Here is an 18,827-nt window from a genome sequence, read left to right on the forward strand (position 1 = left end):
TCAGCAGAATTAATTAGACTAAGACTGCGTTCTCTTTTTATATATTTCCAGTTTTTACATATGCACATGTGTAAAATGGGTTTTTAAAAGGCCCCGTTTCTTTTCAGAGAACTTCCCACATTCTCTCAAGGTAATCTGTGCAGAGACGGATAAAAGGCTTAAATATTCTCATGTAGACTTCAAAGATTATTTTATACAAAGAACTATTTTCCCCACATCGGTGAATCTTCATGGTGCGTTAAGATTTCAATAGCAATAGGCGAGTCAAACTCAAATAATAAGCGATTGAGCCTGAAAACAGCGACGCGTTCTCAAAGAAATATCTTATGTTACTTCCATGCAAATATGTGTTTTTTTGTTGAAAATTCTGACCGATATATTTCTACGTCACTATAAATAAGTTCTGTCGAGGTGATAAAAAGTACGGTGTGAATGTTACAAAGGCCCGTAAGATTTGTTTGGCCTCTGTGTTTAAATCAACATAAGAAAAAATCAATTGGGAAAAAAAACAGGTGAGACGATATGAAAAATAACCGGACAAAAATTCGTTGAGGGAGACACAGTTAATTCTACAGTCCCAATGTGCCATGTGGGCCAAGAAAACACTGTATAAAAATTTCTGTACATATACGTATGAGTTTTGTCTAGCTGGGCGTTATTCTGGTAAGTACTTTCAGGAATATATTAAATCTAGACTGATTCAGCCTCGATTACCATAAGAATGCCTGTCCATCTTCTATTCGCATACATGAATATTTTTTATAATTAAACATTTAATTGTAATTCATGATTTATATTTTTAATCATTGTTGAACGCGACACTTCGTATTCTTTATTTTGAGAGACAAAGGGGATTGATACGTCCCGGCGCCTGTGGATGGCTGCCTTGGGCTCTGATGCGTTTTGAGTTTGTCTTTATGTAATTGCCTTGTTGTTTACTCTGTCCAAGTGTCCTAATGAATAGGAAAAAAATAAACAACGCAAAAATAACCAACCAGCTGATTCCTCTTCAGTGCTGGTCCTTGTGCACGAATGAAATGGATACCTCGGTCTCAATTGAAGTGAGGCGCCTTTGAAGGGGAGGCCTCTGTCTGAGGGATTCTTGCGTGTTGTCTAAACGACGCTGATGACACGGAAAGCGGGCTTTGTCACCGATTTGTTCTCTTCCTCTTTGTTGAGATGTCCTCTGCTGCCGTTACAAAAAGGATGAAAGCGGATCGAAAAACAGGAAAATAAATAAGTAACCAGATAGATGTCTAACACAGTATTCTCAAATGTGAATTTATATAATGACTATTAAACGCCGTTTCTCACATTATATATATATATATATATATATATATATATATATATATATATATATACACACACACACACACACACACACACACACATATCATATATATATATATACATATGTGTGTGTTAAACATATATAATATACATATATATATATATATATATATATATATATATATATATACCTACGCTCTTTCGTGGGTTTCTCTCTTATGTTAGAGTTAATATTAAATAATAAAAAACGTAGCTTCTAACAGATCATATGTGAGTATATGGACCCAGGTATTTTTTTAAAAACTCACTCACTTGCGTAACTTTTCTTCGTGCGCGCCAACAGCGTTCCACTCGAAGTGAGCAGAGGGTAACTGGTGCTTTCAGACACACACACACGCGTACATATGGTGGAATAACCTGGACTCCGCTGTATCGCACCGTTGACTTGCACATCGCGCTAAAATAGACATGCTCACACATATACCATGCCTTGGCGTTACTTATGCTCGATGAGGATATCACGGTGAACTATAGTCAACATCAGTGGGAAGGGCCCAGCTGGACAACATGGTGAGAGACGTGTGGCCGTCATTAGTGACTCTTTTATCGACGCGGGCTTTACTTGTTCATCTTTGACAAAGCATTTTTGGGGCGATCATCAACTACGGCGCTGCTACTCCATGGCATCAGGCAACGTTGAAAAGCCCTCTGGCCTTCACGTAAAGCACTATCAGGAATTTAAATAAATTGGACATGAATAAAGATTTTCATTTTAAACGTATCCATTGTGCTACAGTGTGCTTTAAAAATGCTGAAAACTGGATACAAACGTGTAAACAAAACCGTTATATTGCATATAAATAGTGCACAAGTTGTTGTTGATGCTAATAACTTTTGTACTTCGCTTAAAACTTACTGGAATGTCAACTTGCTGAATATATGCCTCATAAAAGTATAGGTCCACAAAGACAGCAAGGTTTCTAGAAGGTCCAACAGAACATTACAACGTCTTATTACCGTAAGCACCTAGTCTACGACTAGTGAGTATTAAAAAATAAAAAATCTTAAAATTCATAAATTTTCGAAGTTCGACATTTAGGCATGTCAAAGTATTGTGGATATTTTGTAAAACGGTTTTACAATGTGAACAATGAATTAAAAATTCATATCCTTCACGTATTAATTGCAGATTGATTTAAGGGGATTATTGCAGTTATGTTGTAAATGGAAATGCATCCATTTCACGATTTTAGTTCCTAAAAACACAATGCAGCGATTTCAGCCTTATTATGGGATACTAAGACTCATTTGAGTGTGAAATATCATTTCAACGTAAAATAATGGAGGCAGTAATCCCACTTCCGGAAACTGTCTTGCATTATTTAAAAAGACCCTTTTAATAGGGGATTAGCAGATCCTAAGAATGGCATTTCTACGGGGTATTCAAAGGTTTTTTTATGTCATAATTACAAGACATGAAGTTCCTAGAATCAGTATGCAAAAATCACCGGACAGGTGCTATTCCAAACAAATAAATACATTAATTAGCTATTGGCGCTATAGCGAAAAAGAAAAGGAAAATAGTCCATTAGGAGGAAAAAGCGTTTCCCAAGTCTTAGGGGCCTCTCTTGACTGGCACTATGTTTCATTTGAAGACCACGTGACATAAGCCTAAACTGTTGCTTTTTAATACAACACTGCGGCTGTAGGCTAATGCTTCACGGGACCACTTTAAAAAATGTGGTACTGCGGTTACGACTAAGGTTGCTCGTGAAAATCATGTTGAATTTTGCTTCTTACTTGACTTGGGTAGTATTACATATTATAGGATATTCACATAAAAATATAAAAGCGAGATGAGTAGATTAGCTTTACGAATAACGTATGTCCTTTTTGGAAGAATGGGGCGCTGGAATACTCATCTCCTCGGTCAGGTGTAAAGAAAGGAGTCCCTCACCAAAGTGCGCTACGTTATTTATACTTTGTCAATAATCAGATATAGAAAAGAATAACTGGCAACCGTATCCTCCCATTAGGTGTCAAGTTTTTTCCTCCGAGAGATAAATTAATTTGGAATCTTAAATGCACGTCCGCATTATTCTTCAACACCTTCCACATTAGCCAAAAAAACACATTCCCATTTGATTACCTGTAAGGACTATATGTGATTTAGTTACAGTACGCGAACATAAGCTACTTTAATGTTTTATAGGACCACACTAAATGTAGTCAGCAATCGTTCACTGAATTTGTCTTGTATGTTCTGCAGTTGAACCGACAAGCTTGTATAAATTGCGACCGTTTGAGTGCATAACTTTAAAATTTTAGCGAAGTTGCACTGTGACTCTCTAAAATGTATCCTTTCATGTTAGATGTACATGGTTTATTTGCATTTTAAATGCATTTCTAATGCTAAACGGATAAGTCTTGGTCAAAAAATTGTAATGAGAAAAATCTAGCAATAATACGTATTACTTTACAACCACATCAGTCTTGATCTCCTCTAAGCGCAACTTTTCCAAAGTCGCGTTAATTAAACGTGAGAAAACTCTGTTAAAGCCAACCCGCTCATTGCATGGCTCACTGAAGACTTTGAAGTAACACAGGTAATTATTACATGTAATAAAATATATTCCGTATTAACAGTTCCCGGTCTGTTTATGATTATAATTTTAACAAACACAGCGCCGTAACTCATACAGATTTGTAAGGCTGAAGCAAAGGCCTCATTGTACTGAATGTAGGCTGCTGGTACAAAATGTACCAGAGTACTACAGCTGCACGTTTAAAAGAATTTCTCTCATGCTGCTCGATAGTTTTATATAACGTGTTTACGCATTTCAGTTCTTTTGGGCCTGGTTTCTCTTTGCTTTCTAAACCATCTCGGCGCGTTTAAATAACCTCCTACATGAAACTGTTAAAGCAACGGGTGTTCCCAATGGCAAAAGGCGCGGCGCCCCCTTTCAGACTTGTAAAGATTACACGCGCGTGTTAGAGAGGCAATGAGTGCTTCATCATAACTTTCAGTGGTGATTCAACTAAATGAAAATTTCAAGTAGGATTGTTTTAGGTTCTTTAATATACTTGGTAGCTCATATTCTTTATCGTTGCCATATTTGAATTTCTGATATTGATCCCGTGGGAACTATAAAATGCGCAGGTTCCCATATGGTACGCTGTGTATAAAACCCGTCAAAATACATGAGTATTTATAGAGTAGTTTACAGGTAATGCGGTTTCTTTCCAATAGAAACCTGCAATTTGAAGTTCGCGGCGCGAATATTTTTCACAGTATTAGTTTTTGTCAATTTAGTCATACCCAGTTGGATTTTGCGCGGTGTCATTGTGGGTGACAATTTGCGTTTTGGAAAACACATCGTTTGTGAATGAAACATTAAATGAATGTGTTTTTATCTACCTAACTCGGAAGGATGTTTAATAAACTGGGATTATCTCTGTGTAATTGTGATATTGTTAAAAAGATGGCGTTGCTGGTTTAATAACGCCTGCACATCTTTTCAAATCTTACTTGCTAAACTTTTTCAAAAAGTCCTTCCATCATGTTTGAAAATAAATAGAAAATATTGTGTACATATACGTAGAGTACTGGTAAGAATTGAAATGTCAGATTTTCATTTTATGTGTGTCACGTCTCACCAAAATGAAATTAATCTATAGATGTAATTTTTAAGGATTAGATGCCAATCCATCTCTCACCTTGTAATACGTGTTCTCAAATTATATATATTATCGGTTTTATTTTTTTCCGTGTCCTTTGAAACCACATAGATTGTTAATATTCCCGAGGTAACTGCGAGGTTGCTGCTCTTGAGAAAATCTGCGGAATACATGCACAGGTTTTTAATTAAGTCTTAATTTAAGAAACAGGACGTTTCCCGCAAAGCATATCTATATTATTTATGGTTGTAGTTTCCGGTTAGACACCAACAAGAAGTCTGCTTAATGGGCAGCGTTACATCCAGCACAAGGTGTAATATTATACGTGTTCACAAAGAACGAGCTGTTAAAGGGTTCGGACACCCGCTGCTTAGAGTCATTCGGATCCCGCGCTTTTTGCATTTCACATTTGACCTCAGAAACTTTCTGCAAAGCCAAAAACTCATTTATTACTCGTCAGAGAGTCACGTGATTTTGCTTGGACTCCCTTAGCTACTGCCGCGTGTATATTTTGTTGAAGTGATGTTGGAATTTTAACAATGTGATTAAGAGGAAACTACTTCCTAATAAAAGATATGACTTAACTAAGGTTCCCCACAGCAGCAGCAACAACAACAACCATCGATAACGTGGGGAGATTTGAAAAACACGTATGCTGTTAGCTAATGCCCAAATTCGGTAAAATGTCGCCATATGAAAACGTAAACAATTATACTAAAATCCCGATTGGAAGCAAAATATCCTCATGAAAGCAACGAGCCCCACACAGGCTGTTATTGACATTAATTAACAAATGTAAGTAAACATTTTAACTGAATACTTCCATGAAATTTGTCCAATGTCAAAAAACCTTTAACTGCCCAGAAAAAGTGGCGAAACAAGCCGTTGTCTGATAACTGATAACAGGATTGTCTGTCACGTATTCGATGTATCACATTTAATATGTCTGGTAACTGGGGCGAGAAAACGATTTGGAAAAGTTAGGTGGTCATATGATCACGCTGGTACTGGCGCTATCGGATTTAAAAGGTGTTTGAGTGGGATGGGTGGGTGTGCTGGGGGGGGGGGGCTGCTTTTTGAAAAGTGAAGCAGGCACGACCCGATCGTTTCAGCAGGTCTAACTAGGTCTGTGTTAGAAAGAAAGATTGAAAATTAGTGTTATACCTTTACACGCGTGTTTATTTATATTAATAATTATAGTGCATCCGTTCCATTAACACTGATAGAAAGGTTAAAACAAGTACATAGATTCTTATTACTAGCTATGTTTCTATGTTTTTTTCGTGATCGAGGTGTCTGCGAAGCTGCATAACAAAAGCAACTTTATGACGGTGCCCGTCGAAATTAATCTTGTCTTTCATACGTCCAACAGTTTATCAATAAACACGAAACTCTCAGAACTGCGAACAAAATTCCACCAATGTAAAGCTGCGACCCACCGAAGTGTTTCGCGCGTCAAGAAGGGAAATATTCATCAATATAAAAGCACAGTTTGATAAAAGATATAATTCGTATGCTCACTCTAGCAGCAACAAACACTCTGGGTCATTTCTCGGCCTCCCGCAGAAAAGACATTACGCTCCTCATATTTACATGCGCTTCAATATTTGTCAAACAATCATAAATTGGAAATTAATGAAATGTTTGACGGTCGAGATCACACCAAGAACAGTGGAGTATTTTGTGGTTTTAGGCGCGTCTTTGTCTAGATGTTTGTGTTTCATCATACTGTGCTCTAAGTTGGCCTTATCCAAATCACCTGCTCCAGGTACCGTCTTTTGCAGACCTATATTATCTTCATCTTCCTAGTCAGGAAGATGGAGATGTGTGTGTTCCGTATTTTTGTTGCTAAAACATCTTAAACGACAGTAATAAGCTAAAAATTCGTATTTATACACTCTGGGTGGTTGTGGTTTCACAGTTAAAGCATATAAAGCAGTTCTGTTCAAATTGGCCGAATTCATATTTTGAATTCATATTTTGATGTTTTTCATTTTATACACAGTCATGCGGGCATGGACGTCGTTTGCGGAAACTTTTGGAAAGGAGGGTATGAGCGGAATGCCAGACATCCTCCTGTTTGTCATTAGGAGCAGAGAGAGGACGGCCCGGAGGACCGGTGAATTATTAATCACAGAAAGTAAAGGTCGTTAAACGCGGTTCATATATCGGTCCCTGTAAACTTTTTTGTTGTTAGTTCTTTTCTTTTCTTTTCTGCGGACTAGACACGTGCAGCTGAGGAGCCAAAGTTAGTTTCACTTGATATTTTAACAACCGCTGATGGGACACTTGTTAGTATAAATTTAAAATACAGTATTCATCTTATCAAAGCATATATAATAATACTGGAAACAAATTGGACTTTGATAGTTTGTCCTACGTCAGAGTTTATTATTCGAAAAAAACACAGCTTTTTAATGTCTAACGCATGAAAGTAGCGGTGTTATGAAAGTATATGTGACAAATCAAAACAACATTACAGATTCACACTTTTGGTCTGAAACGTAATATTCAAATCATTAAATAACTGAATTAGAAATGCACCCAAAATTGTATCGTATGCATGGGTTTTCCCCAGCATTGCGTACAGGCCTAGTGTGCTTTCTGTGTAAACAATGAGAGGCAATCGCGTTCCAGGATCTCTGTACCTATAACACACAAACATTAATATAGAATCTTTAAGACTGACAAACCCTACAGATTTTAGATGTGATCACCATTATTGGGCATACATAGAAAGAGGTAGCTTTGTTTTAAGTAAACCGATTCATCTCGAGTCACTATGTAGTATTATATGGATTTCTACGTGTACTTGACATTGTCCGCTAATACAAAAATGTAAAATCGCGCCAAGTGTACTTTTAGCTTGCAGCTTTAAATTAAATTTGTTCATTGTTTTTTCGTAGGCCTATTTACAGTTCGCGGATCATCTATGGAAAAGAAATTATTTCTGCCAAACGTATCCCGTTGTCCTCTACTCCATTCACCATAAAGTTTCTATCAGATGTTTTTTTTTTCTTTTTATAAAGAAAGGCAAAATAATAAACCGACCACTGCGACATTCTTTGGGCTTAGACTATTTTTCATAATACTCTTTTGTGCAACTGAGGAAACTTCACAGACGAGAAACACAGAATCGTCTGAGATTTAACGTTTATTAAATCTGTTCTAATTCTGTGTTAATTTGATTGTGTATAATATTCATATATGTTCTACACATCTATTTTATCAACCCCATTTTGCCAAAAAGTATAAAATGTCTTACATAAAATATATCAAGGTAAGTGGTAGCCTATCTTGATTTATTATTTTGCATCGATGGACTGAAATAAAGAGGTATTCATGAGTATATGCACACTTGTGTGTGGAAGGATTTTCACCGGCCTAGTGTAGTGGTCTCGCTATCGTTGCAGTAAAGGATGACTAATTTCAAAACATAATTAACAATATGGTTAAAATCAATTGTTTCTCTGCTCAGTCAGGGTCCAAGGCTGCAAGCGGTGAAAGGTCTATTTGTGCACGTGTGAAAGCAGGAAACGGCGCTACCTGTCATTCATTAAGACAACAAAAACCCAATAGAAAGATACGGAAGCAAGATTATTTAGCTTGTTAGACCTGCCGGGCAATTAATGTTACTTGTTCTTTTAATCCGTCTGTTCGGAAAATAATTGATTTGTGAGACAAAAGGGCAACTATGCCATAGATAAAATAATGATGGTCTCCCATCCTGTACTCCGTTTGAACATAACTATTGCCCAACTGTTTGGCAGTTTATTTAAATTTTTTTATTCTTGAATTGCCACATTTCAGAATACTCAGACTCGTTTAACATATTGTCATTTAGGCATTTGCAAAATATGCATTTGAGTTTGTGTGCAACATATGAAACCGAACATGATTCAGCTTTTGTGTTTGTTATTGAATTCTCCCTAAAGGAATGAAGATTGAAAGAAGAATAGTGTCAGGAATGATGATTTGTCCCGCGACATATTGTAGGATTTCTGCAAAATGCGCGTTTTCCGTGTTTTCATTTCCGTTGAGTGAGGTCAGATTCGGATGGGGCTGCGCGCGCTGTCTTCAGCCCCGTCCGGCCCCTATCGCAACCGAAGATAATAAAGTGCTGTCGCGTCGGTTCCTAGGTGAATCAGTGCATACTCGAACTGAAAAGGACTTGACCTTTGCCTTTATGTTTAGTCCGATGTTTGTCTAAACTACAATCGGCCTTTATAAAAGACATGTAATGGTGTGACACTTCCTTTTCAGTAGATAGATGTTTGCAGTCACACATAATACTAAGCATTTGAATGGGTTATAGGTATTTGTAAATGTTTATGTGGCTGGTCGCGTTCCTCGTTTTATTTTAACGGTCGATTCAGTCTAATAACATTTTCCCTCTATTTTCAGTGTGGATATATAAAATATACTTTTACGTTGTTTCATTTCAGTGAGGAACCAATGGGCAGACGTTACTAATTCACGCTTAAAGTTGAAAATGCCGTTTGTTGTTTGATCAACTATAACTAATGTAATAAAAATGTAATGGTCTGAACTTTGTTGCCATTGCTGTAACTTCACTTTTTGCTTTTCGTCCTTTAAACAATTTGATGATTTTTTTTGTTTAATTATGCAGGATGTGCTTATATGTACAAAAGAGAAAATAAAATACGCATACTTTGAATTAAAGGTAAACCTTATTTTATAATTAGGTAAATTTCCACAGATATATCGGCTATATTTATGCAAGTTTGCGCAGTAACCTATAAACCTATACATGTTCACCGGATTTCTTGGAAACCCGAAACTCGGGAATGATCTGGTGTAGACTGTAAGCGCATTGTTACAGTCGAGACTATTAAGTTATCCTTAGCATGACTAACCGCACGGGTCACTCACGTGAGCAGCGCCGGACTTTGGCGCGCGTGCATTTTTCACGCTTGATGCGCCCCGTATGGAGGGACTCGGCTTTGGAATATATGTCCACGACAGGCTGTACTCAAAGGCTCGAGCATGTGCTACATAAATCACACATTCATTTTTACTGTATATTTTGCTCCCACTTGTCCCAGAATGTTTTTTTTTTTGTTTGTTTTTTTCAGAAAAAAGAAAGCCTAAAAGTTTATTATTATTATTATTATTATTATTATTATTATTATTATTATTATTATTATCGTTGTTATTATTATTATATCCACTTGTAAGTCATTAAAATAAATCTATGTTAGATGTGGTTATAGCTATTGGTCACATTGGTTTGATAACCATTTTCATTCGGGAAAAAATAATTACCACAGAGCCTGAAATTTAGTTCACATCGGTCTCTATAAATTATGCAAAAGACATATTCAGTTATAATATCTGCATAAAAAGTAAGACAAATATATTTATTGGAATGAGTATACGGAGCACGTGCTTCTGTATTTGTATGCGTCAAAATGCAAATGTAGGGTGAGAATTGCATAGTCCATATATTGGAGGGACGATACAGACAGATAACAAAGGTAATATTTAAACTGATGAAATAATAAGATGTAGCAAAAAACAACACTACTTCATCTATCAGTGTTGCAGCATTTTATTTAACACAGGGTTTAACGCCTTCCAGCAAAAAAAAAAAAAACGCCTAAGATGTATCTGTAAACTTTCGTGTTTTTATTCTAAGGAGGACAGGTTAGCAATAAAAGCAATGCAACAGCGTTAACGGGTGTAGTAAAATACTTATGGTAGTTCAATTGATCTCACATTAACTAACGTTTCTTTTTATTAATGTGATGCTACAATATAGCGGAAAACAATATAAAATTAACCAATGACTGGTGGAATGATGATAATCCGCAATAAGTTTTATTTACGAGCGACAAAAACTAATTTTATAAAATGTTAGTTTTACACTGCTTTTCAATGTGTTGGTCTTTCTTCAACAGAGTTATATTAATTACCAATTATCTCCCTTTCACAGTTTTAAAGAATATTTGAGAAAATCTGAAAGCATATTATATGCTAAAGTCGCGTCACCATAACTTTGGCCTTTTCATTTTACAGATCAAAGGCTTCTAAATTTTGCAATACGAAGATGTACATTGTTGTAATGACAAGATAACAATGCAGCGAGAAAAACATGCTCCATCGGAAATGTCAGCATGGCAAGGATAGGAGGAGAGAGAGGGGGCCGGGCGCACGGAGAGAGAGGAAGAGAGAGCGAGCGGGAGTTGTTTTTTGCGCTTGTTTGCCTATTGATGTATTAATAACACATCACCTGTGGCAAGTCGCGGACAAATGGAATTCATGCCAAAAAATGTTTTGTATTTGAATTAGAGAGCGGGAGGGAGACAAAAGCAGAAGGGGGAGCGGCGTCTCTTGTAAAGGCGTCTTTCACATCCCAAAATTCATTGTCTCCAAGGTTAGAGCTATACAGTAGATCGGCATGGTAGGACAACCTGCTGCTCAACAAACAGTTCAAGTTAAGAGGGAGCTGAAGTGACCATAGCCGCGACAGCAGCAGAATAAACAATATTTGATTCATTTGAGAAATGAGGGGGTTTGAAAAACAAGACACACCGAACAAAGCGCCAAAAACCGACCATGAATACCGCCATTGTCCGGGCTTTTCAAATTTTGATTCACCATATCATATCCCCTACGACGAAGAAAACATCAATATTCCGATGGAACCGACATGTTTCTATGGAAAACTATGGAATTTCGTGCACAACAGATCTGCTTAAAAAAAATCAAAGGGATCAAAGGCAGCGCTCCCGCGAGCGTGGATGCGTCCACCATTCAGAGATAGACGACGCTGACTTTTAAGTACTTGGCAAGATCTCGCATTGCAGCACAAAGCCTATTGCGTTTATAACGATATCAATATGTCAGAGACTTCTGCGAGGCGGACAAAATGAACTATTAGACGGTATACATGTAATAATACACCAAGACAAATAAAGCACAGTTTGGCGACGAATGCTTGTGCTAAAAACATTAAGGACTCGTTATGGCGTAACAGATTCACGCTAGAAAGCAAGATATGTGTCTGTGATGTGTTTCAGTGTCTGTGTGAAGACAGAGCAGCTCCTGTTACACATCTGTGTGGGTAAAATACTTCAAATACTGTGCTGAAGTTTTCATTTAGCTGACACGGGTCTCTCGCAAAACTTAAAACAAGTGGGGAAACTTCGTATTTCAAATTTTATAACTTCCTTAGCATGCTGATGTAATCTGGTGCCTTAGAAACCGCAAGACGCGCACAAACTGGGTGTCAGAGCGAGTCATTGGGCTCATCTTAAAAAAGACGTTAATTGCCATACGGTTCACTTGTCCAAACTGATTAAACAACGTTTACGTGTAACATTCATTAAAACTGCCCGATAATCATGCGTGTAAGATACAAGTGTTATATCTAGTCAAGAAAGGGCATTAAATAAACAGGACAGATAGAGGAATGAACCTTTTGTGAAAAGAGCGCAGCTGCCCGGCCCTCTATTGTAAGGAATTAAACTGACCGCAACCTCCCTGCTACCCCCTCCGCCAAAGCAGCGCGCAGAAACAGATTGGGATGTTCTGCATGCGTGGGTAACACAGCCTCCCCTTTTAAGTTCCCCCATTGACAATGGGGCGCGGTGAACTTTCCTTTTCTGGCAATTACAATGCCGCTATAGACCGCTTTGCGACCAAATACAGAGAAGGAATTAAAGTGATAAAAAGCCAGTAGCAAATGCGCTCTACGGCAAAACAATCAGAAGGAAGTAAAATACAAACCGTTATGCAACTCCAAGGAGATGTCTTTTTGTCTTTACGGAGTTTTCCTTCTCCTAAAACCCAAGTCAAATAAACCACTAGGTAACGTTGACTGCATCAAGGCCACCGGTTATAATAGAAAACAAAGAAAAGAGTTGAATGTGCAATGACCGGGCATTTTAGTGAAAAAAACGGAATAATTAATTTGACACGTGCAATAAAAATCCATCCAGTAAAAAAAAAAAACAATCGGCATTTCTCAGACCAAGGCATAGTTTGTATTATGTGGACTTTGATGGGGGGGGAGGGGGTGTAATTTTTGCTGTCGAATAATACACTTAGAAAATAGAATTCGCATCAATGGTAAGTAAAGCCATTTGTCATCAGTTAGCCTGTTTCCAAAGTTTTAGTGTACTGTAGTTTATTATAAATTATTGTTGTATAAATATGAGATGACATAATTTAAAAGAATTACGAAGTATACGTGAACCTTATCTTAATTCTGAACAGATGGATAAAAACTTTGTGATGCTATAATATCGCCTATTAATATACGTGCCACCCTAAGCCAACAAACCAAGAAAGAATGTTGACTGTACCCATAAAAAAGACAAGGTAATCATTACATTAGCACTTGCAAAGGGACAACTAAAAACAGATGCAAACAAACACACACCCAAGTCTGATTTGTCTGTTCAAGATTATTTTAACTGATGCAATATGTGTCCATTTGTGGAATAATCAGTTGATATTAACCTACATGCTCAGCTGAGTTAGTTAATCACAGCAATCATAGCATCATTTTGTCTAGTGCTGACTTACACGAATCTCTGGGCTTAGCCTTAGCTAAACTCCTAAGAAACCTATTCCAAGCTTTACTTTGTGTGAAGGGAAATACTCTCCTTGCTCTCATCTAAAGTAGTCCCTGTCTAGTTTCTATTTGTGGCCTTTTGTTTTGGACGTAGCACTAATATTAATGAAATCTTCTGGGTGAACCTTATTTCCCCCACCTAATTGGGTAACTTTGCATTTACCCTCACTGAAGTTAATTTCTCAGCGCATTTCCTGCAGCCTTTAACATGGATTATTTTGAATAACTTTGCTGCCTGTTCACACCTGCTAAATCAGCTAACTCTCTGTCATCTGATAATATAACAAGTTAATTATGTACAACAGTGGTGCTGTCGTTCATGTGGTTCAGAAATGGGAGCGGGCCCAGAAGAGAGCCTTGAGGCACTCCGCTGATTCCATTGGGCCAACCAAATGTTTACCCTGTAAAATTACATGCTACCCCCAGTTTGCCAGCCTAACTTGTATCCATGTAATGATATGACTCTGGAACCCAGCTGTCTTGCCTTTTGGACCAGCCTTTTATCTGGAATGCTACTTTATGCCTATTCAATAAATATCAGCCTTCTTAAACGCTCATACTGTCAGCTGCTTTCACTGTGCGATCAAAGAAATCCAGGAAGTTACTTTGGCAAGACCTGCCTTTCTGAAATCCTTGCTGTGTATCCTTTAAAATTCTGTGTCGCATAGGCTATAATTTTAACTGAAAAATAGCCTTAATAACCTGCACCGGTAAAGTCAGCTGTACTGAGGTAAGGCAGATCAGCCTACTTCTATTGCCCTGGCTGTGGACTGGCGATACATTTATTTTTTCCATTTGGTGCCATACTTTCTCTGTGTAGCCACATCTACAGTATGATAGCCAGAAGGTTACATGAAAAATAACTCATTTTCTGTAAAGCTGAGAGGCATCAGGCCCCGAGGTTATATGCATATTTGGATTATCTGGACCCCGCGGTATGTTCACGGTAAATGTACTAGCAGCAGAAATAGGATGATATTGAGTAGCTATTTATCGCAGCATCTCCGTTAACCAGCAGTATGTGATGTTCATTTGAGGGGCTCTCCACCTTGCACTTGTTTTGCCTAACAGACAAGCCAGCTTCACTCTGATGTCCGCTCCCAATTTACTGACACGTCTAAAGAAAATCTGGTTTGGATCCGACAGACCCTGTAGAATGTAGGCATCTTCCAGCGCCGTGTTTTGTCTCCCCTTTGCGTTGGAGCCTAGCCGGGGCCTGGAATGAGCAGGACTGGTTTCACGGATGAGGCTCTTCCCTGCCTAACAGTCAGCAAACTGCACCACTGCTCACCAACCCTGGAGCAAGCGGGGAGGGGAGGGCTGAAGATTAAAAGAATTATTATAAGAAGAGCAAACAGGCCCTAGGACAGACAAACAACGAGGAGATAAACACCTCCCCCCACCTGGCTGCGTGCCAACATGAGTTGCCTGACCTGTGAGGAACCTGCAGCAAATGTGCAATAATGTAAAAAAGCACAAGATGTATTTAATTCTGCCTAATGGACAGATGGTTGTTTCTCTGTGTTAATTGTTCATTAACGTGTTTAGTGCTCTCCTTTTTTTCCACACTCAGCGAGGCAGATTTATTTCCGCACTTAAAGTTTTTCGGCGTAGTCGGCGATGGGGACAGGTGGACGCTCGTCGAGGGGCGTTTATAAGAATGGTGCCGGACGGGACGTTTAACCCTTTAATTAGGGTTACCGTGGAAACCTGTCAGGGAGCCGTTAGGAAAGTTGGGGGTGGATAGAGAGGCAGGGCTGGTACGGTGCACGCTAACGTGGCAGAACGGGAGCGTGGACACGCAACGCTGGAACATGTGATGTGTATGATTCATAGGATCGTGATGCTGTGTTCTACAAATCAGCCTGGCTGGTTCTTCATGTACTGTTTACGTGGTGAGGAACAGTAAATATGGGATGGAAGACCGATAATGTCTTTAGCTCCTGTCTACTCGTTCTCATGGGCTGAAGGTTACAAAAAGAACATGTGTAAAAACAGGGGGGGCGTGTCTGGGGTGGGGGCACGTGGTGGAGAACACATGCGGTTTCGGGGGGCGAGGGGCACAACCCTTACTCTGCCGCTCCCTCTGAAGGGGGGTTAATTAGGCAGAGCGGGTGACGCAGTGCCGCATCCCAACCGTGTAGGTAAACACGGGTGGGGGGGCGGGGGGCTTTACGCAAAAGGCGCTAAACATGTGTCGAGGCTATGGGGGTATCAAGGTCGCAGGGTCACACTTTGAACACTTCAAAGGGCTAGATGCTGCCACTGCTTTTAAGTTTTACGGCAGGTGTGTGTGAGAGGCTGCTGGGCAACCCAGGGTGGTCCTGGGAGTGGGGGGGCTGAAGAGGGCCCGGGAGGCGGCTGGGGGGGGGGGTCTGTAGGGCTGTCTGACCAAACTGTCCGAAATGTCTTTATGCTGCGGGAGACTTCAAGAATGGTGTAGCTGAGAGGGGTTTGGGAGATGCTGCCCAATTCACTTCACTTCAAGCGTCTCTGGTTTCAGAGGACCTCAGCAGGAGCTGGCTGAAGCCTCCAAAGCAGCAGATCCGTCTGCCTCCTGAAGGGCGCGGCGGCGTAACCCGCCCAGCAGGGGGCGGCGTGACCAGACGGTAATAACAGCAGCCTTTAATGCTGACTGTCCGAGGTGCATATTTTTGTCATGTAATTAATAAAGGGGGTGGATAAGTCATAAGGACAGAGTGAGAGAGAGGGACATGTCCATATAACAGACCCTTTGCCTACCACACTGCCCTTGTGTCCATCGTCTAGAGGTTGTGGCAGGTTAAAATGATGCAGGAGCATCAATGGTGGTTCACAATCTGAAAGAGGTCAAAATGAAAGCGCATGAATTCCCATGGACACGCTCTGATGATTCGGTGCTTCACAAACCACTCGTAACCCCTGCCATATTCAGCAAGAAGCAAAGCTAATAATTTAAAAGGTACGCCGATGGAATTGGCTGAGTAGCGAATCCTGTTCCTCCACACTGACTTCTGGAATAGAGTGGTGATTCAGATTATCTCAATAAAGCATTACGAAGCAAGAAGACCTGCACACAGATTGCACACAGAGAAGGTGTCATCTCCTCCTGATATAGGAAGGTTAATATTGTGGCAAGATGATTAAGATAACATTACCTGGGCCATGAGATTCCCAGAATGCACTATGCTAAATTGGCTGTTTTCTTTTTTGTGATTAATTGAGCATCTGAAGCCACATTTCAGCATGCTTTTATTTCCCTATCCCGTCATATCCTATTATTAAGGAGAAATTCCAAATATCTCTCTTGGAGTCCAATTAAGGATTTGGCCCGTGACTATATTTTTCACTTTAATTACCACATAAAAAGTCAGGTTGGTCTTACGTCTATATTTATCAAACTATGTAAGGGAAACCAAATTCATCAAGGAAACAGATAGCTGTAGTTATAATTGCGGCACGTTCCGGGCGTACGGAGGAAATATGGAGCTGAAGGTGTCTTTATGGACAGAATAATAAACACTGGAGTAATTAAAGGCGCAGAGTAAATCACTTACGCGTCAAAACCACGAAGATGTGCTGTGGGAGGTAGTCATTCCCGCACAAAAGGGAATCTTTAAATTCATACGGTGACAAAAACACAGGGGCGTTTCTCTGTTAGTTTTAGTGGCAGCGCGCCCACACACGTGTGTTTAGATGCATGTCTGCATTTTTTTTTATATAATGGTGACTGTTGATGAAAAAGCAAAGACCTCAGTCGGCCGGTTCCCCAGCAGCTCTTTACGTGCGACACTGTAGTCGGATTATGCTCTTTAATGTCCAGCCATTTGTGTTAAAGGCAGGGGGTCATAAGGTGTGCAGGTGTTTGGCCGCGCATTGCAAACTCATTGATCCGCCTGACAGGGCTGCACTCCCTTTAACTGGCACACTGTCACACGTCACATGACCTGTCCAGCTCTCCTCCCCTGTAAACAGCCATGACAGACAAGGCCTACAGATAGATATTACAGCGATTGTGTTTTACCAACAGGGTGAAGAGTTATACTGAGCTAATTAGCGGTCTTGCTGCTCCTGTGAACAAAAGGATCGACCAAACATTCTTTTCGTGGGACCCAAAAACATCACAGTATACCCCTTACATACAGTAACTCATGAAGCTCAGCTTCTGAGTCTCCTGGGCTTCAATGATGCAGCTTCAGATCTGCATTCCTAGTCAACGTCGTCACGCCTGCAATGCCCATCTAATGGAATACACTCCCACCTCAAAACACTTTTCAAAAAACAAAACTGAGTTTTCATATGTTTCAACCAATTTTTAATAAATCAAACGAAAGTCAGTGAATAAATAAATGCTAGCAAATTGTGCCAGTAAACTGAGGCACCTAATGAAGGTAATACTAGAGTAGAGTAGCAAACACAAGAAACGCAATGGTGATGAAAATTATCTAAGCAGTTTTTTGCTAGTAGTGTAACCTGATCATGTTTGGTTGTGTTTCCTGGTTAAGAAGCTCTTTAAAAATGAGATGAGCTTTTCACCCCTCTTACCCACACGTACAGTGGCACCCATGCCCCCCCAGCCCTCACCACATGCTTTCCCCACCGCCTCATTTCTGTACGCTCTTTCAAACGGCCCCAGGCAGCCTAATGAGTCCTCGGGACTCTTTTGGGGCCCGGCCCCTAGTTCATTTCTGCCCCCGAGACTGTCTACGTCCGCCAACGGTATCAAGAATGAACAGCGCGTCTGTAAAGGTTAACGGGGATGAGCGTGGATGGGGTTAGTGCTGAGTCTGTCACACAGATCTCACTAGAATGCCAGCAGAACGATTAAGATGGTCCTGATCTCATCTGCTGTGGATCCAGCAGCCAAACGACGGGCAACTTCACTCATCACTGGAAACGGCCTTTTCGTACGCGAGATGGTAGCGATGGCCTTGCTCGCTCTCGCTCTCTCACACCAATTAAATAAAGACGTAGTCGGTCTGACACAGGACTACCCCTGCCAGGGCCCCTAAGGACTTAATAAACTGCAAACTCATCACGTCTGCAGCAAAAGTAAGAAACTGTCGTATTGCTGCAGAAAGTTCCCAACTCTGGGGGCAGTATTTGGTGAGATGGCGAATTGTGGTCACCATTTCTTTGTGGGGGGGATGCCCGTCTCAGAGCAGCCCAGAGCATGGGGGTGGGCCTCGGTGATGGTTCCTGCACTGCTCTCCGGCCGGGGCTCTTCGGGTCCCAGCGGGCAGCTGACATGCCTCGCTTCCCTGTGACATACGCT

Source organism: Paramormyrops kingsleyae, chromosome 1 (assembly GCF_048594095.1).
Source record: "Paramormyrops kingsleyae isolate MSU_618 chromosome 1, PKINGS_0.4, whole genome shotgun sequence".
In the NCBI taxonomy this organism is placed as follows: domain Eukaryota; kingdom Metazoa; phylum Chordata; class Actinopteri; order Osteoglossiformes; family Mormyridae; genus Paramormyrops; species Paramormyrops kingsleyae.